This window comes from Corvus cornix, chromosome 2 (genome assembly GCF_000738735.6).
Source record: "Corvus cornix cornix isolate S_Up_H32 chromosome 2, ASM73873v5, whole genome shotgun sequence".
Classification (NCBI taxonomy): Eukaryota; Metazoa; Chordata; class Aves; order Passeriformes; family Corvidae; genus Corvus; species Corvus cornix.
Window position 1 is genome coordinate 120,379,256 of NC_046333.1, and position 27,773 is coordinate 120,407,028.

At 39.4% G+C, this 27,773-nt stretch overlaps 1 protein-coding gene across 11 annotated transcripts in view; it reads left to right on the forward strand.

Moving 5' to 3' along the window:
• Positions 1-27,773, forward strand: part of SULF1 (sulfatase 1) — a 124,762-nt gene that overhangs the window by 17,987 nt on the left and 79,002 nt on the right. For 8 of the 11 annotated variants that reach the window (XM_019289181.3, XM_020584064.2, XM_020584061.2 and 5 more), the window contains one exon: positions 8,127-8,224. The exons of 2 other annotated variants lie outside the window; for them this stretch is intronic. The gene's annotated coding sequence lies outside the window, so the exon portion shown is untranslated. Of the gene's footprint in view, positions 1-6,195; positions 6,238-8,126; positions 8,225-27,773 lie in introns of those variants that run through there. One more of the 11 variants, XM_020584062.2, reaches the window with a different exon arrangement.

A 27,773-nucleotide genomic window follows, 5' to 3' on the forward strand; every position in this document is an offset into this window, starting at 1 on the left:
CCTTCTCTTCTGCAGGGTGAACAACCACAGCTCTCCCAGCCTGTCTTCAGAGGAGAGGTGCTCCAGCCCTCTAATAATCTTGGTGGCCCTTCTCTGGATGTGTTCCAACAGTTCAATCCTTCTTGTGTTGGGAGCCCCAAAGCTCAGTGGAGCACTCCAGGTGGGCTCTCATGAGAGCAAAGGGGAAGTAGAGGCGAAGAATCACCTCCCCTGACCTGCTGGACACATTTCTTTTGATGCAGCCCAGGATACGTGTCGTGTTCCACTGTGAGGAACTGTGAGGAGTTCTTTTTTAAAAGCAGATGGTCCGGAACAAAAATTAAGCCAAACAAGACAAACGTTGTCACTGAGAACTGTTTATTGATAACAAAAAGGAGAAGGAAAAGGAGTTGCCCGAGTGAAAGAGGGCTAGAAGAGACAGAAAAGAAGAAAGGAAAATGGAAAAGGGAGGGGTGAGAGGAAAGAGAGAGGGAGAAGGGACAGAAAGCAAGAGACGGCGTTGCCACCAGCGAGTCAGGGCAGTGCTGTCGGTGTCCAGGCGGCGGGGGCTGTGCTCGCTGTCTGCCTGGGGCCGGGCTGGCTCTGACCGAGCCTGTGCGGCTCTCGGAGGGGCGCGGCTCCCGCGGCGACGGCACCGGGCACGCGGTGAGTGGGCGGGAGGACGGGAGGACCGGGACCCTGGGCAGGGTCGTGGCGACCGGCTGGATCGGGGCGGCAGGACGGGCAGTGATCGGCAAGGCAGGGTTGGAAGCAGGCAGCCCAAGCAAGGACGCGGGGCGAAGCGGCAAGGCGGCAGTCAGGGGCACAGGAAGGCAGGACAGGTGCGAGGCCGAACCAATGAGGGTAGGAGAGCCAGAAGGCAGGCTAGGACCAGAGCAAAGTACAGAACAAGCAGGAGCAGCAAACAGCAGCAAGCTGCCACAAGTCCTGATGGAGTTTTTATACCCCGCGGCACCTCCCAAAGTCCGCCCGCTAACAGGGAACCATTGGCCCCATCCGGCCTTCCTGTGCCGTCCATTGATGGAGACCTTTTCACGGCCTGATCGGAGCAGCCCCTCCGCTGTGTCTCCTGCTGCCTGCCTTGTGGGGGGTGTTGGCAGGCGAAGTCTCCCCAGAGACGAGGCTTTCCCCCACTCCTGGCTGCCTCCTGCCAGCGGCAGGTGTACGCTCCCTCCCCCCAGATGCCTCTGACAGCCCCGACAACCAGAGGTGAGGCAAACTAAAATGACTGAATTCAAACTGAATTGGCTCCTCACAACACAGTTGGCTTTCTGGGCTGCAGGCACACATTCCTGGGTCATGTTGAGCTTCTTGTCAACCAACACCCCCAATTCCTTCTACCCAGGGCTGTGCTCAATTCCTTCTCTGCTCAGCCTGTGCTTGTGCCCAGGATTGCCTCACTCGAGATGCAGCACTCCCTATTTGGCCTTGTTGAGCTTCATGAGTTTTGCATGGACCCGCCTCTCAAGGTGCCACTGGATGGCATCCCCACCTCAGGGTGTCAGCTGCACCCCACAGCTTGGTGTTCTAGGCAAACTTGCTGAGGGTGCACTCAATCCTACTGTCCATGTCACCAACAAAGATGTTAAACAGTGCCAGTCTCAATACCGACCCCTGAGGGGCACCACTTTTCACTACTCTCCGCTTGGACAATGAACCACTGACCTGCCAACCCTTTGAGTGTGACCACCCAGCCAAGTTTTCCATCTATCAAATCCACACATTCCAGTTTGTAGACAAGGAGACATTGTCAAATGCTTTGCACAAATTCAGGTAGATGACATCAATTGCTCTTCCCTTATCCAACAACGCCGTAACCCCTCATATTATATTAAAGTAGGAAAAAACACAAGTTGCATGTAAAGTAATAAAGTTATATTGAATTGAATATTTTTCTATTATTTTAGAGTGATTATTGTATTTCTATTGCCTACTATGCTGGCTTTATTGTATTTTTACTTTAATTCTCTTGGTGTTCAAATTTTTAGCTTCATTTTCTACATTTATGCTAGAAAGCAGAATTTTTCCTTTGTTCTTTTGAAGTTAAGAGTTGCCTCTAGTTTTGTCACCAGCTAGCTAGCAAAGCACTGGGAAACAGGCTTAAATCCTGTAGCCAGCATTTCTTCACAGTGTAGCAAAATAGATTCCTGCATCAGGCTACCAAGTTTTTCCAGACGTTCAGCTGCTACAGTAATTTTTAGTCATATCCACCAAAATAATGAAAAATTAAATTATCAGAGTCTTTTCTTTCAGGAGAAAAAAATACTTATGTAGCTTAATTTCATTTAATTTAAGGGGGTTGCTCATGGCTGTTAAAAGCAGTATTTACTCTTCAAAAAGGTGACAGCGAGTAGTTTTCTTCTGCACCTTCTCACCTAGAAATGGGGGTCAGGGGTCATTTAATGACTGATGCTGAATTGCTCCTTTTATATCCAGTATGTTGATAGCAGGTCATCTTTAGCAGTAAGTGATCAAAGCTGCTTATAAATTAGTCTGCTGAGATAATCCTACTGAGTTATGAATATCTAAAAGCATGTGAGATCAGTTATAACTGTCACAGTTTTGCATATAGAAATAGAATACTGATCTTCATAGGCTGATCCATTTTTTTTAAACAATAGATGTTTCCATTGTTATGGCAATACTGCTGAACAAGTGATGAAGTCAGTAAGGTTCATAAGTTGCTGACATTTGGTGCCTTTTTACTACTCTATCTTCTCAATCTATTACGAGCAAGGCAGATGGCCTGATAACAGTGCCAGGCAGTGGAAGAGCTCTGTGTACACTGAAGGTCCCTTAAATGTCAATAATGGATTGCAGTTCTGAGAAATACTAGGGTATACCCTTACCCAGAAATACTTCCTGCTGCCTGCTGAAGACAATGAGAAAGACAAAGCCAGAAAAAAATTCAATGCTTGCATAAATTGTGGTCCCTCAGGCTGCTCTGCAATCATGTAGATGGTCCAGCAAAAAAAGCATTGGATAACTGGAATCGGATTCTGCTGTCCATTTATTGGCAATTGTGACGTCCGCCACCAAAATATTTTCCAGCTCATTCTGCTTTCAGTGAGTTACTTTTGCAATCATCTTGCTCTTCTAACTTATGCATAGAATATTTTTACATATGGAAATGCACACGGCTGTCCACTGGAATAAAGTTGTTTCTGAGTGAAATAGGAAGCTGCTGCATAAGGACCGTCTTTGTACATCATAGGTCTGAGGAAGTAAGGAACATGTCTCTGGCTGAGTCTGTAGGAAGATGTAGGTCTGGTATTTTCCTGTTTTCTGAAAGACCTCCCTTCTGGCATGAAACTGAGTACATAAATTTAGGTCTGTCTGAGATGAAGTGAATCACCCACACCACTCTCTGCAGTCCCTCAGGTCTTCCTTGGAGGCTTTGTGACAGTGTTTCTTTTGTGAAATTAAACAAGATGATTCCAGCCCCAGGAGATGGTAACAGCCATGTATTACCACTTCTGGAATGATTTGGAAAACTTTTTATCACCAATATGTCCCAGGTATGGAAAAAGTCCTGCACACAGTAACCTCTCCTATGTTTTGTGGGTTATCTATGTTATACAGGGAGGATTTTTCTCAGTGTCACACATGCATTTACATTCCCCCAAATTCCCAAACAATATGCCATCTGGCAGTATCTAAACTCCTGCTGTTCCAAGGCAGAAACAATAAATAATAATTTTATGTATTACAGTGTGCTGTAAGCCTTTCTCATCCTGGGATGCTGTTAAGTTTCCATCTGTACCACAGTTTGGAAGTGTGTTGTGACAAGGTTCCTGGCTAAGGCTGTGTTAAGAATTTTGATAGTAAATGGTGCACAGAAACCTGAGGAAGAAAAGTAAGAAAATAAAAAATTAAAATTCTAATGCAATTTCTTTAAACACAGCAGTGTTTAAAGCAAAGAATGAATCCCGTTTCCAAATAATAAAATTATGGTATAACATCCTCTCAAAAGTTAAGTCATAATGAACTCTTTTGTGCACCTACAGCAAAGCATTATATTTTCATATGCTCATGAATGTGGAAAACAGGGATCTGGAAACTTTTACCATCTCCATACGTATTTTTCTGCTCTGTATGGACTTGTTCAGTGCCTATTAAGGTAAATGGAAAGATTCCTGTTGATTCCAGTGCTGTTGGATTCTTCTTCTATATGTCATTCAAGGGCTTATTTCATCATCACTCTGTTTCATCATCTGATATTCTTATTCTTTTGTATGGGTAGATAAAGAGATTCCTAAAGTTAGTGTTTCACCCCAGATGGTGCAATTAGGTGATTCTTGCTTTTGTCTTATCATGTGCTTGAAATTAGCATCTTCAGTGCAGTAGTGAGCAAAACAAAAATATTACAAAAAATCATCTATCTCTCTCAGTGAAAGAGGGAGATATTTTTACAAGTGAAAAAAAGAGATTTTCTTGTCCACATGCAGTGAGTTTACTGACTGTGAACACGAATGATGTGAGGATGTTTTCTTAAGCATCTTCCCTGTGTTTAATTTGCTATTCTAACCATTGTTTTCTTCATTAGCTTAGTTTCATCTTAATAATTTGTTTTCTTTATTGTCTTTGCTCTTACATTCTTGGCCATTAGAAAACCCTTTCCTTCAAAAAATTCTTTGTCCAATTTGTTTCCCATAACAACAACAATAATAGGGAAAAAATACTCCTTTTAATAGCAATTTAAGGGCCAAAATTCATCCTTTGGTACTTACATGCAGTCACCCTTTCAGTGGGATTTGCACTCACATTACTAAGGCTAAAAATCTGGCCTTATGCATCACAGCCCACCCCTCCACGTAACTACAACAAGCAACAGTAACAAAACAGAGCAGACTTCATTAATGGTTTAGAACTGAAGGAATAACATGGTTAATCATCTTGTAGTGTTTGCATACCTATCCTTCCTTCACATTCTCTCATACTGTAGCCGATGGCTGATATTTCCTTGCATCATGAGGCTTGATCTAGCTAATAAAGTAAGTGGGAAAAACATGCCTTTTTTGACTTCTTGGCCTTTCATTATATCACAGATTTTGCTGGGGGAACAGAATTGTTCTAACACTACTGTTCATTCACCCAGCTTCTGTGGGAAGGGCTCTGGTGCACTCACCCATCCCTAGCACTGGTCACCTAATAGTTACGGCACTCAGAAGGTCGGCAGAGCATTGCTGGCTCCTATGGTGGGGTCAGAGGAGAGCTTATCTGGCCATTGGGACAAACAAGTTGTTTTGAGGATCATTCACTATGAGAGTGCCTTTTTAAAATTCCTAACCTCTTGGCCCAAGCAATATACATGCCCAAGAGTGCTGAGGATATCCAGAGAGAAAGACAAGTCTTCGTTAGTTGCCCATAACTTTATAAGACATCAATGGTGAGCAGAAAGGTTCAATAGTAGCTAGTGACAATGTCGAAGAAACCCATCAGTCTGATTATCCTAGACTGTCCTGCTAAAAAAATTGGAAATCAAACAACAAAAATAATACATTATTAAAAGCTGGACAAACAAATCTTTCAATAAAGAGATCCAAAGCCACTTATTAGGTAATACAATAATATTAATTTTCACTTCTCTAGTTATTTCATGCCTATGTATTTTTTAAACATTAAGAGTGTTCAGTATAGATTCTGAGCTTAAATTTTCAAGGTGAAATTGCAGAAAACCTATTGGTTTTCACGGCCACTACCAAACTGAAAACCTAATAGCACGTTGGTTTGTATTTTGATTTATTAGGAAGCAGGCTTAACTGAACTTACTGGCTGGAATCTAAATAAGTCTTGCTGGATTCCTGCTTTGCACCTGCAGAAGCAGCTTTAGAGAGCTATTGCCCTCTGTAGATACTATATACTGTCAGTATTATCTTCTCAAGAAAATAATTAAATAAGAAAAAGAATTGTTGATAAATGCAGAAAATTGCAGTACCAATGTACTTTGCTGTAACTGCTCCCTGCTGTAATTTGAGACAATGGTCCCAGTGAAGTTTATGGGACAGCTCAAAAAAACATTACTGTAAGCAATGTTTTTCTTATTGTGCTGGAATTTACTCCTAGAAGTAATGTATTGATAAAGTGATTTGTTTGGGGTTTTTTTTCTTTCAAGTTGTTATTACGTTTGTTGCTTAGAAATTGTTATAATTTTCTATTGGTTTATTTATTACAGAAAAAAAAGACTGAACTGAGTGGAAAAATAATGATAATATTTCTTTCTTGCATAAGAAAAAGGTAAGATTTAGAGGACCATAATACTGCAGGTACTTATTTATGGCATACTAATAACCATGAGGTAATTTGTTAAGTTCCCAAATACTGGCAGCTTTTGATTTAAGCTTATTCAGACCTTCACAATCTTGGCTGCCTAAAAACTGATGATTTAAAATTCACAATCCTTTCCAATTAACTGAGACAATGAATCCACTGTTTATGCCACTGTATTAACCTGTTCTGCCTTAGAGAAGAAAAGGTTACATTTCATTTAGCAGCATATTAGGCTTGTATGTATTTCAGGTTCCTCAGTTTTGATTTATACTATCTCCAGCTTGGGTTTATTGAAGGGAGAGTTCATTCTCTTTTTTTCCTCCCCCTCCATTCCCTGGGAGCTATAAATGCCCCAGTTGTCCTGGGTTTGTTTTTTTTTTTGGTCCCAGGTACCCAGCTGTGAATGAAATAATGCTCCCCATCTGTGTTCATTGTTCGCATTGCTGGTGTCTGTGCAAGTCACCAGAGCTTTCCTAATAAGGTTCAGTTTGACCTTTCAGAGTTCTCAAATGAAGAATCTAACTGCACTCATCAGCCTCAAAAGAGATAGACTTCCCTGCCACTGCCCTTAAAAACAGCTGTAAGAAACAGTAAAGAATGACTGTTCCAAAACCAAAGCCAGCCTTCTGAGCTGTTCAAGAGTGCACCAGCATTGGGCAGCCAGGGTCTGGCTGTTCTTCCAGAAGGGTGGTGCACCAGATGGAGAGAGAGATCCTGGAGAAGGGGAGCAGACAGACTGACAGACAAAGACTTCACAGCACAGGAAGCGAAAGTCTAGAGAGATGCCCTTTTAACAGATGGGCTGACTTTTAGGCAGGAAAGCACTGTCTGGTGGTTTTAGTGCCCACGTGTTCAAGGTGAGGCTTCAAGCTGCACATGTTGACTTCTGGTGTGGTGACTCCTGGTTCTCCTCCTTTCTTGTGACAGCACTGGAACTGGTGTGACAACACAGGCAGCCAAGTGAAAGAGCTGATCATCTGAAAACTAATCTTGTTTGCTGGTTTGCGCTAATGGTTTTGGCTGGCACAATTAGTACTTGGACAGATTAGTTCTTTCACCTGGCTCTCCTCAGGCCCAGGAATGGGTGTGCTGACACATGCGGGGGAGACTTGTGGCCGGGACGGTGGGGGAAGGTGGTGTTTCTTCTGTCAGAAGCTTGTGACTAGCTGAGGCTGAAACTATGGCTCGTGTCAACAAAATATTTCCTGTGTTCATGAAAATAAATGAAACAAAGCCCTTTTTTTCTGTCATCTATCTGGATGTCACCTATGGAATCTGGAATCTTAATAATAGCTCAGTTCAGAAGCTGAGAAAGTAGATATTAACCAGTTGGTTTTTATCAAAGGAAGAAGATGAGCAGGGAATTTAGATTAATAAAGCAGATACTGGTAGCTACCTTTCAGATGCCTAAAGACAAAATAGAATAGTTTGTGCTAATTTATGTATGATTTTAATATTATCTCATTTTAGTAAAGAACAAGTGAACAATTATGAAAGCTAAGACAAGTAACTCCAAAACTGAAATTTCAATTAAAATATTACAAATATTCTCAGAAAACATCCCGACAAGTTATAAAACTTATTGATGGACATCTAGATATTTGAACTGTTCATTAGAATCTGGGTATATTAAGGCTCTAAGTTTCTATTATTTTAGCTATAGCAACAAGCTAACTTGCAAGCAAGGTAATTACATGTTGATAAACTTGGTTCTGCAGAGTGATTCAGCAAAGTAAATCGGAATTAATAAGTTAAGTTTTGCAAAAAAATTCTAAATCCAGTATGAACAGAGCTTGTGTTACAACTGTGTGATTCCTAGTAATTGTAAGTATTAATGTGTTCTCCCCTTTTTGCAGGTTTTGTCCATAATAAATCCACTGAGCAAGACATACAGACTTCTATCCAATGCTATGAAAATTAACCAAGGCACATTAACTTCAGGAAATTTTCAAAGGTATAAAAATAAAATGTGTAGTCAGTAATTAATTAAACCAAATAAGCCATCAGCTTGTGTGACATAGTTTAAGTATTATGCCAGGTCAATAATTAAGCTGTAGTAAATCTTTTGGAGGTTCTATTCTGCCAAACTTTAAAGGCTCAAGACTAACCCAAGGACCCTTCACATTTTAGGAAGCCAGTAAATGATTACACAGATAGGTTTTCTATCTGAAGTTTGCTACTATTAACTTTCTATTTTTTAAGACATCCAGGAATTCTGTGTTTCATGGTTATTGAATAATATCCTGTGAAAAAATGTATGCCTGTCTTGAGTTTACGAAAAGGAATATTTAGTAGGCTTCAGTTATGTCAAGATAAAAGTGCAGTTTTCCTGTAGGGAAAGATATACATTAAGGGAAAAGTAATGGTTTGGAGTTTTCCCTTGTTTATGTGAACATGACGGTTATGAAAACTGGAACCTAATCTTGCTGTATGCAGCTGGTCATGGTAAAGAAAAATCATTATGCAAGCTGTCTGCCAAAGCAATTCCAAAATATCTGTGGTAGTTATGTGCTTTCAAAGTCTGGCTGACTTTTAGGGGCTCATAGCAAGTTGTGTGGTGACCTCGTGATGTGGGAATTATGGCAATAGACTGAGTATCAAATCATACATCTCAGCTTAACAAATAAAAATATAAAGCCACATGACAGAATACAGAGCAGGAAGTTTGAAGTGCTCTGAGATTCATTTTTTCCCTCAACTGTATTATTTTCTGTCACCTCATTTACATAAAGTATTTCTGGTTAAACAATTTGCAAATGCATGTGATTTAATAGCAGGTATATGTGTGGCAGAGGTAAATTTGGACTTAAAATTAAGACATTACTAGCAGTGAAAGACAGCTGGTATACATCAAGTTTATTTCACATGCAAGTCTTTGTATGGAATTTTCTTGGAACCAGTTACTCTCTGACATGTTAGCTCATAGTTTATTTTAATTAACAAAATATCTAAATTTCCAATCTTCAGATAATGGTTCATAATTACTAGAATTAACATAAGATTATTCAATCCGCTTTATTTTCCCTCCAGATGTGTGGCTGCATATTGGTCCCATATAAAGCACATATTATTTTCTTGCATGCAGCATATCACAGTACCCAGGCTGTCCTATACCAGTGATCCAGTCATTAACTTAATTTCCATCTTAATTTTCTCTCCCAGCTTTATCTAAATTTTTACTACACTTATCTATATATTTATCTATAATTGTCCTAGGTTGCTCTTGAAGAGGTTAACCAGACTAGGGCCAAGAAAATGGATGCCACAGATTTCCACAGAAGTGGAAGTTATGAAATAATATCATATAGATGAGTGCTCTTGATTCTGATGAAGAGAATGGATCAGATTATTATTTGCCATACCTTTCAGTCCTACTCAGTGAAATGAAAAGTGATCATTTTGGTCATGTTCCCAGTCTACCAAAGGCAAGAAGCCCAAATAATCTTAAGAAGGACGTTATATTGGAAGAATTCCAAGCAATTTTTGCAGATCCAAAGGTTAATTTTTATTTTTTTTAAAGCTTGAACATTGTTTATCTGATGTGAAACTTTAGCGGTTCTCTGTTCATTGACTACATTATCTACTGTTCTAGAGAGATTTTACAAGAAAAGTTTATAAACATACCTTTTCTCTACAGATTTGGGGTCATAGTACCTCATACAATGAACCTATAACTGTGAATGTACATAAATGTAATTCATATTTGTCAGTATTAGGAATGCCTTCAGAATATTTATTATGAAATAAAGTGTTATCACTTGCACCATGGATAAAGTAGTTGGAAAGTTCCAAGAAAAATGCAAAGGCAACTTTTTGACCTGAAGCTTAAAAATCATGTCTCTTATGTATATAATATATTAATGACACTTTCAGTGCAAAGACTTTCCTGGCACATTATCCGCTGACATTCCAGGAGCCAACTTCAGTTAAGTTGAATACAACTGAACCCTGAGGGTCAGATCTTTTAGAAATGTATTTTCATTACTGCCCACACATGTATCCCAGTCCCAGTTCCAAATATATGTGTAGGGCTCCCAGTTTATTTTTGGGAAGTGTAAGAGGTTGAAAAACCCATTTCAGTTCATCTGAAATGAGTATGATCTTGAAAAGAGAGCTGGAGAGGCTTGCATGTTACAGGACTTAGGAGAGTGAGTCTGCTTGAGGCCAAGAGTACTGTGCTGACCAGCGGTGTCTCCAAGAGAAACCTGGGTAGATGGTCAGATGGGTCTCACAGAATAACTCAGAAAAATCCCAACAGTCAGTAGTTTGTTAGGAGAGGCTGGGAAGCTGAGGAACAGACACACAGAGCTTTAGAGCATGTAAAATTTTCTTGCAGTTCACTGCACCACCCTTCATTTTACTGTGTGCACACTGAGGGCACAGTCACTGGCCTATCAGCAAGGTATTGCTGAGAGTCCTGCTAGCAGGCGTACAGCAGAGCTACAGTCTTTTTGTAGGGTTCCTTTTTCTGTGCTGTGATATTTCATTGTTGTTATTTGTCTACACAGGATGCAGCCAAGTTGTGCTGAATCTGAATCAGGCAGCTTTTCCCTAGCCAGGATCTTGTCAAGTGTCTCCATCTCCTTGTCTAGAGGTTTTTTCTTTCACTTCTGCTAAAAGGTCACAAGGAAATACCTATCAAAAGTAGGGAAGTTCCGTAGGTAAAGTCCTCTAACACAGAGGTACCTCTCTATGTTGCATGCATATACAAGTTAAGACATGCACCCACAGAAAGATTATCTGCCAACAAGCATGCCAGGAAGTTATTTGCTTCTGCATCCCCCGTGAGTGATCTTTTCTATCAGTAACTTTAGCTCTCTGAGTAGTATACTCCACTTTTGCAAAGAAAGCTGATTCATTCTCAACTCTTTTTCCTCTCAAGTTGTCAAGCTTCTAAGTTAGGAAAAGTGGGTTATGTAGAAGGGGGATTATTAGCTGAAAGATAAGGGGGGTGGTTCCCCCTAAAGGCATTAGGGTGATTTATTTCTATCTACAATAGTTACAGCTGATAAAATTAGGTATTAGAAGAATACACTAATTTGCCCCTTCATTTCCTCTCCGTTTTGTGACTTTCTTGCCTACATCACATTTCTGATCTGACCTGGTAAACAAGTGCCTTTTCCATTTGGTTTTCTTTCCCATCACACTCTCACACATAAGCCTTTTCCATGTTGCTCTATATACACTGTTGATTAAGATCTAGAGGGTGTTTTTTTACAGACTGTCAATACAGTAGATAGTCTGTGATCTCAGAGCTTTCCCTTTAGAAGCTGTGAAAATGAAGATTCTTGGCTTCGCTTTTAGTAGATCTGTAACCTACCACATGTCACTTAACTTCTTTGCCTTTGTGGCTGCTCATCCCTATTAAATTAGTTCACACCAGTAGAGCTGCAAAGGGAAAGGATGAGGTTTTTCTCCTTCGTTTCCTCCTGCTACTTAGTGGGAAGGGGTTCTCAGCTGCTGATTATGTTGCTTCATTGGTTTTCTTACTGGCGTGTTTCTCTGCACCACATGCCTTAATGAGGAACAGGCGGTCAGCAGTTTGGTGGGCAGTGTGCTCAGAGTGTGCTCTGGAAAAGAGACACGGGCAAGAGTAAAAGAGATCCAAACAGCTTCCTTTCCAACCTGCACCAAAATGAAGGCAGGAACTTGTGTCTAAGTTTACTCTTAGGATTTCAAGATCAAGCTGTCAAATTACTGATCTCTGGAAGTATTTATGAACTTTTTCCTACATTTAGGTGGTGGGTTTTTTCCTGCAAGAGCCAAGTCACTTCCTTCCTGTCCAGTATCAGTCATTACATACTGGAGAAATATAACCATGCAAGGGCATCAAAATAAGACATTCATCGTCTGATAAAAATACTTCTAAAATTTCATGTAAGAAATGTTTTTAAGGTGGATTTTGTAGAAGAATTGTATGTGTCATTATTTCCTCTAGCCCTCCCAAATATCTCCCTTCAGATGAACATTTAAGAACTGTGATTTTTTTTCAGCTATACACTTCTACTTCCAGTAACTTGATCCAGGAGTATCTCAGTGTTTTTCTTGCAAAAATACAAATTAGGCCTACAAAATCATTTGTATTTTACTTATTATAGAATCCTAGTCATAGAATGGTTTGGATTCGAAGGCACCTTAAAGATCATCTAGATCCAAATCCCCACCGTGGGCAGGGTCACCTTCCACTAGACCAGGTTGCTCAATGCCCCATCCAAGCTAGCCTTGAACTCTTTCAAGGGATGGGGCATCCACCGCTTCTCTGGCTGACCTGTGCTAGTGCCTCACCACCCTCATAGGGAAGAATTTCTTCCTAATATCTACTCTAAATCGATCCTTTTGCCTTTTAAAACCATTCCCCCTTGTCTTATCCCTACATGTCCTTATAAAATGTCCCTCTCCTGCTCTTCAGTACTGAAAGGCTGCCCTAAGGTCTCCCTGGAGCATTTTCTTCTCCAGGTTGAACAACCATAACTGTCTTGGTCTGTCTTCAGAGGAGAGGTGCTCCAGCCCCCCCTCATCATCCTGGTGGCCTTCCTGTGGATGTGCTTCAACAGTTCCATGTCCTTCTTGTGTTGAGACTCCCAGGAGCTGGATGCAGCACTCCAAGTGGGGTCTCACGAGAGTGGAGTAGACGGGTGAAATCACCTCCCTCGACCTGCTGGCCGCTCTCTGAGGCAGCCCAGGGTACCGCTGACTTTCTGGGCTGTAAGTGCACAGTGCTGCATTATGCTGAGCTTCTTGTCAACCAACACCCCAAGGCTTTATCTCAGGGCTGCTCTCAGTCCTTTCTCTTCCCAGCCCATATTTGTGCTTGACCCACATGCAGGACCTTACACTTGGCCTTGTTGATCTTCGTGAGGTTCACATAGGAAGTGTATCACAGGATATATTCAGGGAAAGGAAGAAAAGAATACTAGAAAGGAAGCTCTTCTGTGGCTTTACATATTAAGACCAAAATGAAAGAAGAAAACAGTTAAAGCAAAACTATGCAAAACAGGCAGAACTGCCTAATGTAATGTAAGTGGTGAGACAAAGTAATATTAAAACTGTAAATGCTTTTTGAGTGAGGAGTATGGGTAAGCCTGACATTTGTTCACAGAGGACTTTTTTGGACATCTAGAAAGAAATTATGTATCTGCAACTGCTTAAATCTACTTGCAGTGAGAACAGTACTTGGACATGTGTTTATAGAAGTGTATGTGCTATTGACATAGCCATGAGGCAGCTTACTGACTCGGGGCCAAGAAACACTAACGGTAAAACTTTCCAGCATTTGTTGTTGCCTTGCAGTTTTACAGCTATAAGGCAGCATTTCTCATTGTTGCCTTAAGTTATAATCATTTTCCCTATTGCCTCCTCAATCTGTTCCCAGAAGGAAGAAGAAAATGGCTTATTATCTGTGTCACATGTAGGTGGAGTAGGTTTGTGTCATGCATGACATGCAACCAGATCAGGTACAAGTGAAGTGCAGGCTCTCACCTAAAGAAGATATTACTTCTGGGGAAGAACTCAAACATGTTTCACACTTTATTCCTCATGTGGAATCAAAATTCAGGGCTTTCCAGCCAGTTTTGTAGTTCTTAATATATAGGAGTATGTACAGAGGAGGGAGAGGTGTATGTACGAGACTCACTAAGTAAAATGTCATCCCCTTCTCAGCTTCTTTGGTGCTACATTGCAGTGAGAAAACTGGTGCCCTAGTTAGTTGGCTAAGCTGGTATTTGAAGGAACCTAGTCCCACCTTCTTGTTCTGGGCAAGACTTCCTGTATGACAGTGCTACAGTCAATGCCACAGTCATTGCTTCACCACCTCACAGGACAGATATGTTTAAGATGGTGAAGTGCTTGGGTAATGCAGTAGTGGGATGCTCATAAATGCCACAGAGAAATCCCAGGCTTCATGGCACAGCAGCCATGTATCACACAGTGAGCATATTTGTCTCCAGGAACCGATCCTGGAAGCTACAGGGCGCGACAGTTCCCACTGAAGGCATTCTTAGACCCCTCAGTGATCAGAGCTTCTATGGGATTTTGATGTCCTGTGAGATGTAAGTTAAGATGACTGAGGCAATAAAATATAAACACTGATTAACAAAGCAGGTCTGTATAGTCATTAATTTTATATTTATGAATAGCCAGGGACATGACTGAGTGACGATGTTCAACCATGCAACAAATTGAAAGCAAATAAAGATATGATGACACAGTAATTGTAACTGAAATGAAAACAATCTTCACCTATGTTTTTAGATTCTTATACACATATTTACTTTTTCTTTTAGGTAGCAGGCCTTCCCCACAACTCTTCATAGTTTAAATGGTACCAAATTAAACCATCATGTACATTGTGTGTTCCTGAATATTTAAAACTCTGCAGAAGTATTTAAATAATCCAGAATACCATAAGACAACAAAAGTTTTTCTATGAAAACTTAGACTTTGAATTTCAGCTGTGATTTAGATAAATTCATAAATATCCCCATGGCCATAATGCCATGGAAGTGGTCAGCTGTGTTTGCACAGCCTGATGCTTAGTTACACTTAAAATTCCAGATGGATTATATTCTGTTGTGTTCAGAAAATAGTGGATGTATTTTATGCCTCAAAGTATTCATTAGGATCATGATGAATTTTTAACCTTATAAAAGAAAATATGTATTTTGAGACTATTTTGGGGTAGAAGGGGTAATTTTTATTTTTCCCCATGATTTTCCTTCTATTTAGTACCAACTACTATCCTATCAACTTCAGAATGCATGGTCTGATTCTCAGGTGCATGGCAATTTTCTGCTGGATCTCTGTTGAGACTTTTCTTCCAAACTGAATGTTGTATCACACACAACACAGGTTGGGATTAAAATAAAGAGAGGTTAAGGTGAAGCATGATGCTGAAATACAACATTAACAAAAATCTAACTATTAACTCAATAGATATTAACTGGAATAGGCAATACAGCAATACTTACAGGTGGAAAAAATGGTGGTGAGAGAGAGCAGAGTGGATCTGTCTCATTCCAGGAATGTATCAAAGGCAGAACAGCTCTACTGTTCTACTGACTTCTGAAAAATTTGCAGGGATATTCATTAATGTGCAACTCTGTCGTATGCCCAGTATCATAAGGATCCCATGCCTTTCGTGGTTCATGGTGGTTACAGCGACCCTGTTAAAGCTATACAGCTTCTGCAAGCAAGTTTACAAACATAATTTCTATCTTATAAATCACTATTACTAAAGGTGTATAGGCTACATTAGACATATTCCTGTAGAAAAAGTTTGCTGGCTCCAAACTTTAGATGTCCTATATGAGTTACTCATTAGGTTATCACCATTATAACAGCTGAAAACGACATCTATCTTTGGAGGACTTCTCTTCAGTTTTTGGTCTTGGATTGGTTCTAAATTTGCTCTTCACTAAGCAAATATTGCTGAATAATAAAGCATCACTTTGCAAGTTGAATTTTCATGTAGGGTAATAGTTTATGTGCATTCTTGATCAGTATATTGAATAGCAGCAAAATACTTCTATAGATCAGTCTTAGAGTGCAAACTTGAAATGAGTGCACCTTCTATCTAAAAAACAGCATAAGAGATTTCTGGCTCTAATGTTTCACTGACTTTTTTTTCTTTTTGTAGACGTGTCCTGTAAGCATAAATAAAGTAAAACATTTTCGAGTAGCACTGTTACTTCACTATATAAAGAAAACAAGAGGGATCATTTCACCCATCACTGAAATGCAGCCTTTTCAGTGGTGTGTAATTTTATGGAACCTAGCAAACTAAACAAGGGGTTAGTGAGCAGTAGAATAATATATGCTGTTAAAACTGCAGAGAAAACTCAAAAACTGTTTCAATTAAGGGAGATGTTTGACCTGCTTCAAGCTATAAAAGAAAATTTGTGGTTCTCCTAAGTCCACAAGCCCTAGATTAATGTTAGTGTCCGACTGACTCTATGTTAAGCGCGTCTGATGTACCTCTGGGCTATAAGATGTTACTTTGCCAGCAGCAAAGGTCACATGTTTTCAGGTATTGACAGTGCAAGTAATGACAAGTTGTTTCTGTGTTTGAGTGGATCAGGGTCTTTTTAGATTTCATTCAATGACTTTGGCAAAGTGTAGCCTCTGCCCAAGAGGGCCCTGTGCCTTTGAGCATGCAGCTGAGGGAATTATTAAACCTCCAGCTCTGAAATCTATGACTTCATTTAGTTCAGACCTCCCAAAGGAATGTTTATGCCGTTAGCTAAATAGCAAACAATTTTGAAGCTGACTTTACATAGGTAGAAAATTTCTTCTTGATCAGAAAGAGAAAGAATCATTTATACATTTAGTCCTAAGAACATTTCCTTTAAAATATGTTTAGGTATGGTAGGTCGAGCTAGACTTACAATTGCAGTTACAAAAAACAACAGCTTCTGTGAAACTTTGCAAGTACCATTCTTAAGGAGGGAAGCCTGATCAAACAGCTGAAACTCAGGAGCAGAGCTGAACTGCTGCTTTCCTTGCTCCTTCCTGGGTTCTTGAGTGACAAAGTCATGTAACAATACCAGATTTACACAATGTTGTGAGTCATCTCTAACAGGCAATCAGAAAATATATTAAGCCACTCAGATGGGAGCCTGAAATTTCCCAAACAGTCACACAATACAGATGACCTCCTGTGCACTGGAGTGGTAAAGAGCGCTTTGAGAAAAGTTTGTTCTCTAAGGCAAAAGGCAATAAAGGGAGTTTAGGTTAGAATGCTCTGGGAATAGAATTTGCTAAGTATTATCTGACACCTTCAATCTGTGGGGTAGGTTTTTTTCCTCCCAGCATGAGATCTAAGCAAGGGGAAATGATAACAGCTTATAGTGGATGACAAGGGGATGGATACCCCAGATAGCTCTCTCTTACACAAACACAGATACAGTCAGTCTTCTCTGAGAAACAGATGCTTGGCGCCTGAAGTCATGTCCTCGGTCTCAGAGCTTGCTCTTAGACTGTTTCTACATTATCCCAAAATTTTCATTTGATAGGAAGCAGAAATATCTCAAGAATGCCAGCAGCCCATCACCATACCAAGTGATCTGACCTGCAGAACTAAGCCCCCCTCCTGCTCCTCTCCAGCATATGGAACTTGCCTGGACCAGCTTTCCTAGAAGAGGTATATTTAACCTCTTGTCACCATTGCCTGGTGACTGAGGAACACTCCTGGATCTCCAGATATCATCATGAACAGGATCCCTTGAAATTCAGACTTCCAGTTCCTGTGGGATCCCCAGCATCCCATGAATTTTCCATGAATAATGTGTGCCTGACAAATTGGACTCCTTTGGAGAATTATGCCTGTTTTGCATCTCCCAAACAGCTTTAGCTAAAAGGCAGGATCTCAAGCAATTAGTGCAACACAGACAGGGTGACAACTGAGCAGACCCAGAAGCCCAGCATTAGGTCTCCAAAGAACTTGAGGTATCTTAAGCTGTGCAGCACGATAGGTATGGATTATTTTAATTGGTCTTGTGAAGTTAAGCCCCTAAGTTTCTCTGAAAGGGCACTGATGTGATTTGTTGCATACTTGCTGAAAAGCACATTGGTTCATGCTATAGTGACCCAAGTACTGACAGAGATTGTTAATTTGTTTGTATATGTCACAGTTCCTAGAAGTGCCTGTACAAGGGTTTAACTGAACCTGATTAGCTTAATCAGCACAGACTTGTACATGGACATGCCTTTCTCACATCTGTGCCATTTGTTTCACTGCCCCCTTTCTCTCTTCCCTTTAGTCACATTTTTTCTTAACGAAGTTTCCGTAATTTTAAACACTTCACTGAGTCTTTTCCTTTTTATTCTCTTCCTAGTTGCATTTTTATCTCTGTAGAAAGTTGAAAAAGGTGTAAAACTGGCAAAAAGAAATATAAGTAGCAAAAAGATGAGACTAAATACAACCTGAAAATGCAATTTAGTTTGCCCCCAAGCTTTTCATAGCAGAATTTGGGATACAGACATCTTCCTGAACCTGCTTAGCTCAGTTGAGCAGAGAAAGGGAAACAGAGCACCACTGAGTACATTGATACAGTAGGCTTCAGGAGAAGGTAAAAAAATATTAGAGGACAAAACTGGTCATGCTTTCCCTCACAGTAGCATTGAGTACTCAGGCACAACTTCTCTAAAGCATAAGGAAAAGCAGTAAATAAATATTTTTAGTACTGCAAGTGTAGTCTTATGTCAGTGTCACTCTTCCAAAGGCAACAGTATTTTATTTGCTTGTATTGATAAAATTCAGGGTTGCAATTTTTCCTTCTGAATACAAGCCTGTATTTTTCAACCCAGCTGTGGATTGTGAGACATTGATATGTTTTCTCTCCCATTTATGAGAAAGTAAATGTACTAAGTTTTAAATGCATGCGTAAGAAAGGAACATAATACATATAAGTGTGTGTGCACCTGTAAGTAGATGTAGTTGAAGACACAGGTGTAATTTCTAGCCTTGTTTTGCAGTGTTGATCACTGCTTCCCTGACACAAGCTGAGAAATCATGAAAATTTATGAAACTGTGCCACTATTTAACCCTCTTCCTCTGCAACTTTTGTTCTTGTACGATAGTTATACCATTGCATACAACTTGAAGGAGCATCATCAGGGAGATTTTAATTCACGTATGCACAGTAGGTTGAGTATATCCTAAAACTTTCAAATTTGTGCTTTTCAATATCTTTTCAGTAAAAAAGGTAGGGCAATAGCTCAAAAAATGACACCAATTACTTCATCTACTGGGCTGGATCAAGGCACCTAAATGTGGGTGCTAGGGTGTGAATATTTGGACTCCCATTACAGGCAATAGCATTTGAGTCAATACAGGCAGTGGAGCTTGGAGAACTGCACCTGGACAGTCAGATAGTTTCCAGGTTCCCCTAGCTGTACAGGCTAGATTGCTCTCTGACTGTCACCTTAAACACCTACCAACATTTTGAGAATTAAATTTTGATGTCTGCAGTGTAGAGGTGAATCTCACCCAGGGAAATCATTTAAGAAGATGCAGATGTATGTGTAAAGTAGACAGTGATTGAATTAAAACTATTGTGATTTTAACATGAATAAATTCCTATTCTGTTATGTGGCCCTCAGGTGTTATTCAAATCCAGTGTATGGTTACCTTACTTTTATTTACCTGTCACAGGAGGGATAGATATGCTGTATTTGTGAGGCAAGTAACTCTAGATTATTTTTTCATGTTTACGATATTCAGGGTGGTCAGTAAGCATTTAGTAATGCTAACTCCCATTAAGCATTACGTAAGTCAATTACACTTACTCATTTCCAATGGAAATATTAAAACCAGAAGTTAGAGCACTAGTTCTGTAGCATTTGAACAATTCCAAATAATGATTAATACCATAAAGTAAGAACACTCAGAAGTTGTTTAGAACTAAGTATGATGGAGGCCTCAGAGCCATGTTCATACCATGAGAGAGGCTCAGCCCAAAACCAGTGGAGCACTTACAAGTGGTCAAAACAGACCTGAAGTGATTCATAGATTTTCATGCTTGATCCCATGCGTGAAGGTGAATCTGACTCTCTGACCTTCCCTTAAATAACAAGATTCAGTCTTGTTTTTCTGTGCAAAACAAGTTGCTGACAGCCTAGAAAAAGAAGGGATTGAATTTCTTTTCAGCTTAGAGCTCTTAAATTTTTCTATCTCAGCACTGCCTCGCTAGGTACATTGGTTGTGCACCCATTCATAAGCAGGATATAGTCAGCACTTAATTAGCCATGTGTCGCAGATTATTCATGCCACTTATACTAGATGAAGCAGAGAGCTGCATGAATGTTTCTAAAGTCCTTCCAGGAGCATCTCAACTCTGTAATCACTACAGCTGCTTTTGTGTTACACAGAGCTGGAGATAATAAGCCCATATAAATCTTATCTGGCTCCATAGTAAACCAGGTCCCTGGGAAACACAAACTGGTAGTGTCGACCTGTATCCAGCTGGGGTTTATTAATTTTGGCTCAATGTTGCTCTGCCAAACCTATAGTGGAGCTGGCTTTGGTGGCAATCCACCTGACAGATGACAAGGGGTGGAGGGAGTCAAGCAATTGCTTCTGAACCACAGTCCATTTTTCTAGAAGAGGAGTTTGAGGTTTATTAGAGGAGGCACGGTGCTACAAGATTTCAAAAGTTTGGTCCTTTTAAAAAATTTTTTCTAAGTCTTTCAAATTATTTTATTTTAATTTTTAAATTTGAACTAACGTCTTTTTGAAGTGACAGGAGGAGTTGCAAGGACTTGTGTTCAATCAGAAAAGTCAGTTCTAGATAGCTAGAAATTGAGGGGACTTTAGTGCTTATTTAGTTTTAGTAGGATAGATGTTTTTAGGTTGTCAACAAGTAATCAATTTTAAAGATGTCTATTCATCTTTAAAATGTACTTACATCAGGAGACTTCAGTGCATCAATCCTAGGCTGACACTGTGACTGGACTGCTCTTGAAAGCTTCTGGCATGAAATAGGACTCCAGCACTAATTTTTTGGTTTCTCCACACTTTTAACATTCATTCATATGTAGTTTCTTCATATGACAGTGAGACACATATGTTCTAGAGTAAACTTGAAAGCCTAGCCTCAGATATATTAAAATCTTAGTGGTTTATGGTGACTGTGAAAGTTGCTTAGTTAAAGCATGCTGTTTCTGTATCTGATGGAGACACTTCCAATAAAGTTATTCTTAGAGGCTCTTGATTTTATTTTGTCAAGAGCAGAGAATTCCGGACAATAAAATTTTGGATCATTCAGTAATCTTCTTTATGACTCTGTATTAATTTCTATATTTTTAATTTTTCATTTAAAAGTCCTAATTCAAGTAGTGGCAATTCTAAAACTATAATGTCAGTTTGTGTGTAAGTGACCAGAAACCTCAAACATTCTGTTAGACACGGACAAGACTGAGACATAACTAAAGAAAATGTAACAAGAAAAATATCTTAATTGTGCTGAAGAAAAAGTTTCTATGGGCTGCAGATATTTTTGATTTCTACAGCAACTTATCATCAAGAACTTTCTAAAAATATGAATTAAACTAGCCTCACAATTTGAAAGATCAGTAAGAGTTATATTAGGATAGTCCTGTTTATCACTGGAGTACAGTCTGATCCAGTTGTGATTGATATTTGACAAAATACAAAGCTGTTGACCCAGATGGTAACAATCACATACAGAAAGTATTTCTAGATCATAACTGTAGTCAAGATTTTGATCCAAACTTCCTAGCATTTAATGTAAACAGTGGCAGAATTAAGACGCTGCTTAAACTGAGAAGGGAATTACTGTCAGTATTGTCTGTGAAGTGCATTGGGAACTGCCATTAATACAGGTAGTTCCAACCATGCCTTGCTAATTGCCGGGGCAAGTCCCTCAATCTTTTCTTATCAAAACAAGGACCAAAGACACGCCATGTGGAACAGATTCTGAAAGCTCTGTGGAGCCAGAAAAATCTGTTGCCTGTGACCCCAGAGAAAACCTCACATTTGGTAAGACTTCAGTTTGATTGTATTTCTTTGAGCCTTTCTGCTACAAGTGTTTAATTATTTGAACTATGTCAATAATTGCCCAAGTTTGCCTACATGAGCTAAGTCATTTAAGAAATTACTTAGGAAAGTAATGAATTTGATGAGAGTATAACTTAAGGTAATTAATCATCAGTTAGTCATGGCCTTGCGTCTAGACAAGCAGCAGTCTTGCAATGTGCAGTACCTGAGGCCAACAAATGAAAATGCTGTATTTCTCATGAAGTTTTAATTTCACAGTGATTGTGGTAGTGTATAGACACACTGTAACTTAATTAAAATGCAAAACGCAATGTACTTAGTACAACATTTACCCGTACTGTGTAATCCAGATACTGTATCCTTCAATTGAATTTACTCAGCCTGTTGGAAAAAGAAAGCCTCTTTCATAGAAACACATCTTTCCCTAAAGCTTCCCTAAGGAAATTTTTAGTGTATGTATGTAACAAGCAAACTAATCTGTCTTCAAGTTGTCTATGTTGCCGAACTGTAATTCAGGAAAGCAGATAATCTGTTGGGTACAATGCTCAGAACCATTTCTTTGTAGGTGAAATTCGGTTCTTATCACACCATCTAGAGCAGCTCTTGTTAGCACATCCTTTCTGTCCTGTGACTCTCCTGGACCTGAATGTTCTGTAGCAGCTTCAGAGCCTCAGTGTGTTTTTAAACAACTCATAGTCACACATGACACAGTGCTGCAGCTGAGCATTGATGGGACAAGGGTTTTTATATCTTTAGGGGATTTTTATCCAAGATGAATAATGTCACTGTTTTAATAGCAGAAACTTTTAAAAAAGGTCTTTGTGGTTTCAGCTGTCATTTTCAACTTTAAGGATCTAACTTAAGGGCAGTTCAGCATATTTAGCTTTCACATGACAGACCTGTGGTGTGTTCCTTGTCTCTCACCAATGGTTTCCTACCTTTTAGCTCACATGAGTGAACTTTAGGTCCACTGGAGTGAAACTCTTTCAGTCGCTTCTCCAGTTTCTTTCTACTGTGTTTGTCAAATCTGTCTGAATTGTACCAAAGTTATTGGGCTAAAAACAGAGCAGTAACTAGGAATTAAGAAAATGATAATACCAGTGTGGCCAAATGTACTATTCATAAAACAAAACAATACAATTTCACTGCTCAAATGAAAGCTTGCTTGCTATCCTCTACCAATTCCTTTATTTTACATGCTCAGTGGAAGATCAAAGAAATGTCTCTTTTTTAGGGGATGATTTAGTTCATTTATACCATAGCCGTAGGCAAAATTCCTCAACACACTATATTTTGCTGTGAAAATATTCATGTTCTGAAGTCAAGTTCAAATGTTTAGTCACTTTAGATATTTGAACAATCCAACTGTTTAACATTTCATGTCACTTTTTAACAAAGTCCATTTTATACACAAAAAAATGCTCCTAGCTAATTCTTGAGTTTACTTTGCTAGGCCAACCACGCTGAACCCTTGAATATCCAAGGAGTAGGTGCAGTAATATGAAAGTACTGTAAAAACACATTACTATATTCACCTTAAGTACATTTATTTAGAGGAGGCCCTGCATTAGCAAGGTGTCCAAGGAACATAAGGCAATTATGTGATGTAAAGCTGTAGTAGCAATGCCATTATTCCCAGCCTTGCCAGTACACAGTAAGACAGCAGCTTTCTTCTGTCCGGGAGAAGAAACAATTCTTCTGCCTGTTTCCCACTACTCCCCTTCTGACCTATCAAAATGAGTACAAGGACAGGATCCTCACCAAAACAGTTTCATGAAGAGGGAACTCTCTCATGCAGGAGGTACATACCAGCTCATATTTCGATAAGATGGCTGCAGTACAGAGAAGGGCTGAAATTTCAGACTCATATGTTCTGTGGCTTCTTTTGTGGCTTCCCACTCTCTTAGATGTGAAATTAGTTTATTGTAAAGAAAAGAAACATGGATTTAAAACCTTTAAATTCTATCAAAGTGAAAACCATGCTTCAGAAACATACAGCTGATTTGGCTTGGTACATAGGAGTGTTCCCTCCGATTCTCCGTCATTAAAGGAGGCACTGAGGAGCATGGATTAAATTGTTAACTTAAATCAATTAACTAATTACATTAAAGCAGTAAGTGGATAAATTTATTCAGATTTGCTTGACAATATCTTGAAAGCACATTCCCAGCACAGCTTCACATATGAAGTAGAAAAGATTAATGCAACTTGCCTACAGGATTTGTACAAAGAATCAGAGGCAGAAGCAGTATTCAGAAAGAAATGATACTTCCAACAAAGTGGAGCAGTATTCCCTGACAGTTTCGTTGATTGATTATTTTTTAATTTATTTTTATTATTTTTTTAAGCACTGAATGATACTTTGTTTTTGTGGAGGTAAGCTGTCCAAGCTAGCAAGCTACATGACACAGAAGTCATGTTTTGATTAACATCAGGATTCCTACATACCTAAATCAATTCATTGTGCAAACATACGAGAGTCCAAAAAAGTAATACTAAGAATTAATGATGTTTGGTCATCCGTTCTCCAGTGAGGTTGAAAACACAGATGAATGTGGTGCCCTTCCCATTGTGTGTCATCAGATCTGTCTTCCTCGGTCCTGAAGAAAGCACATTTCTAGCACTGCCAGCTCACTCTCCTTTATCAGACATCTCAACTTTTGGCATCATATGATTCCAGGAAAACTTATCTCTCATTTGGAAGAAAGAAATAAACACATTTTAGTACCTAGGATTGCCAAAAATACTTTCAAAAGGCACAATCACAGAGGCTAGGAAGCCAAAAGATAAGTAATATGAGCACAGAATTTATTATTTTTTTAAAGAATGTTATTTTGAAAACAGTTTCTTGATTTATCTTGGTCATTTGACTGAAACCTTTTTTATTAACACTTGCTGTTGGCTGGAGTAGAGTCTTCATTTCTCAGTGGTTCTGATTTCTGCTGTGCAGTAAATTGAACACCTCTGTCATTTTCATCCACATGGACCATCTCCTTTCTTTAATGCTACAGTTACTATTGAAGTAAACAAAAGTGTTGCAAATAATTTCAGAACAGACCTTAACAAAAGTATATTTTGGGAAATCTAAGCAGAGTCCTTCAGACTGTTTCAGACTGGACCTCTTGTGCAGCACGGTTAAATCATTGTTGTTCTTTTATTCCCTCTGTATAAATATAACAGCAGTATAAAAATCTTTTTGATGTCTAAGATAGTGTATGGCATCAAGGAAAACTAAGGAGGTCTTCTAAGCTGATTAAAATAAAACCAACAAGAGTCACAGGAGGGAAGGGAGGAGGGAAAACACTTGCTCGCCTGATCTGAGATGTTTGCAAAAGCTGCAGCAATTCTCCACCAGTTAAGGATTGAAGTTTCCCTGGTGGACTGATGACCTTTGATGTGATAATTGCTGGTTTTCCTGAAACTCCCAAAAGAGAGCATGTTAGAAGAAAAAGGGATAAATATTAATGAAGCATTGGATTTTCATTCAAAACCAGCAGGAGCCAAGCAGTTAAACGCTCCTTTTCATCCCATGAAGCAGGATAGAAAGCAAGATCCCTAGAATATTTGCCAGACAACTTACAAACCTTAATCTCTGAGTAGTTTTACAGTGTCATGTATCTCTGTGGGTACGAGCTTATTCTGTTGTTGAAGAGATCATTCATTATCTTAGATTTTTCTTCTTTTAAAATTGTCCTATGAAATTAAATTTCAATTTTTTGAAGTATTAAGTTTTTTGCCTCCAGTGTGACACATACGTAAGTGTCAGCGTATTGATTTTCCATTATGGTGACCTTAGAAGTTTACTTCTTCAGGTAAGGCTGGAGAAAGTGCCCCAGGATAGGAATGTGGTGGAAGTAGTATTCTTCTTTTGTTGTGGTTCACATGAAAGTTTTGGTCCTTTGCCTGAATCCAAGTGGATCCTAAGTTACTACTTTTCAGCATCCACATGCACACAATTCACTTGATCATAGAAAATAACAGGTAAATGTGCTATAGTCAGCATGCAGTTTGCTTGCTCTCTCACAAGCTGGGGGAAAAGAAAAATGTTTTTAGAGAAAAACGAGACACCATATCCCATTGCTTACCACAACAACATTTTCTAGTTGTTTGGGGGGGGGGGGGGGGGTTGTTTTCTTTTGTAATAGAGACAAACTTTTATTTATCTGGTGAAGTTACTTTCTTCTGGAGCTTGCTTTAGGTAGTAGGTGAAAAGTTACTTGGAGTTTGCCAAAAGGCTTATGATCTCCAGTCAGATGTTAATTTGCATGTCTGTCATGGCCTGGAAAAGATTGAGTATTAGCCTTTCCTCTAGCATCTCGGTCATATTGTGCTGTTATCTTGAAGTATTCTAAAGACAAATAAAATTGAGATTTTCAGACTGATTAGCTGGTGTGACTGCAAAGGCATTTTTGCCTTGAAGAAATGTCTTTGTTACAGCAGCCGTCATATCTGACCTGCTCCCTAGGTCAATAAAGATGAAGGGCTCTTGGTCTGTTGCAGAAGAAACTCATTGTGACTCACAACTGGCCCTGCTTTCATATGCATACACTTACTGCCAGCCTAGCAACATGCACCTTCTCTCCAAATGATTAATATAGCATCAAATGAGACATACTGTTTCTCTGGAAAACATCCTTGTAAAGCTGGCTGAAATGGGAGGTTAAATATCAAAGGGCTAACACAAAGAAAGGGACTGATCAAACAACTAGACTATTCTGTGATTTACATGGGTTATTTTGCTGATGATTAGGTAAAGAAAAACCTGCTGAGATGAAGAGTAAGCAATTACATATTGAGGAAACTCTCATACTTATTACCTTATTAGTAGTATTCATAGACTGAGAGACCCTCCACAGGGTGATCCCTTGCTAATTCCTTATCGACAATGGCTTTGATGTGCTTACGTTATGTGATTTTCTTGGGGGAATGGAAAAGGCAGGAATTATTCACTGAATACATAACCACCTAGCATCAGAGGAAAATTGCCGAATTCAGGAAACCTTCGTAAATAAAGAAGGCTGCATGTTTACTAATGCGTGTATACCATCTTCAGCTGTCAATGTAATTTCTTAGAAGGCTGTTTAACAAAAAGAATTAAGAAAAGTAAGAAGAATCATAATCACTGGTTAGTTCAAGACAAAATAATTCCCAAACTGAGAGGGAGACACTTCACTGTCAGCACAGATGACAACATCAGTAATAGTTGGCTGTGGAAGGGGAAAAAACTTTGATTACTTGACCACAAAAGTTTCCTTTTACTGAAGTTTTGGTGTGTTACATGTACAGAAAAATGATACTTAGCAAACATTTTCTCTAGAATAGCCATTCCTGGTTCATCCCATCTGAGATGCGTCTTTCTTTTTGGTAAGGAACCTTGCCTCTATTTTAAGCTCCTTTCCTCCTCCAGGGCAGGGGAAAGGTGCTTGAGAAAAACTAGGTTCAGATGTCAGTTAGACATTGTTAGACAGGCTCAAACACAGTGGTGGAATGGAAGAGGACATCTTACCTGTGTCTGTGCCAGTAATGAACCAAAAACCCAGCAGATGGTGACTACTGTTCAAATGCCAGCAAATGTTTCTCCTTAAGGCACAAGCGTGTTGTGAGGACTTTTCTCTGTGGCAGCACGTAGCATAGGGACCTGTGAACAAAGTAGCTAAGTAATACCAATAACCTGGCTATGGGATCATCAAATTCATCTGGCATAACTGTGCTAACTTACAGTTGTCCAAGATGTGCTGCATTTGCTGCAACAGGTGTCATGCTCAGTTAACGTGCTGCATTTACCAAGATAGCCCACAACATAGAAGCAAGCATATTTTGGTCTTCACTGTTATTGTCATTTCTAAAGTCTGAATGCCCTACTGAATGCCCTGTAGATCATGCAATTTAAATTCCCTTTGTCTTCAAAGAGAGTGTTGAGACTTTAAATGTAGGTCTGTTGGCTGCATATTTATATATGGCAGAGAACCATAACACAGACAAAGATTGT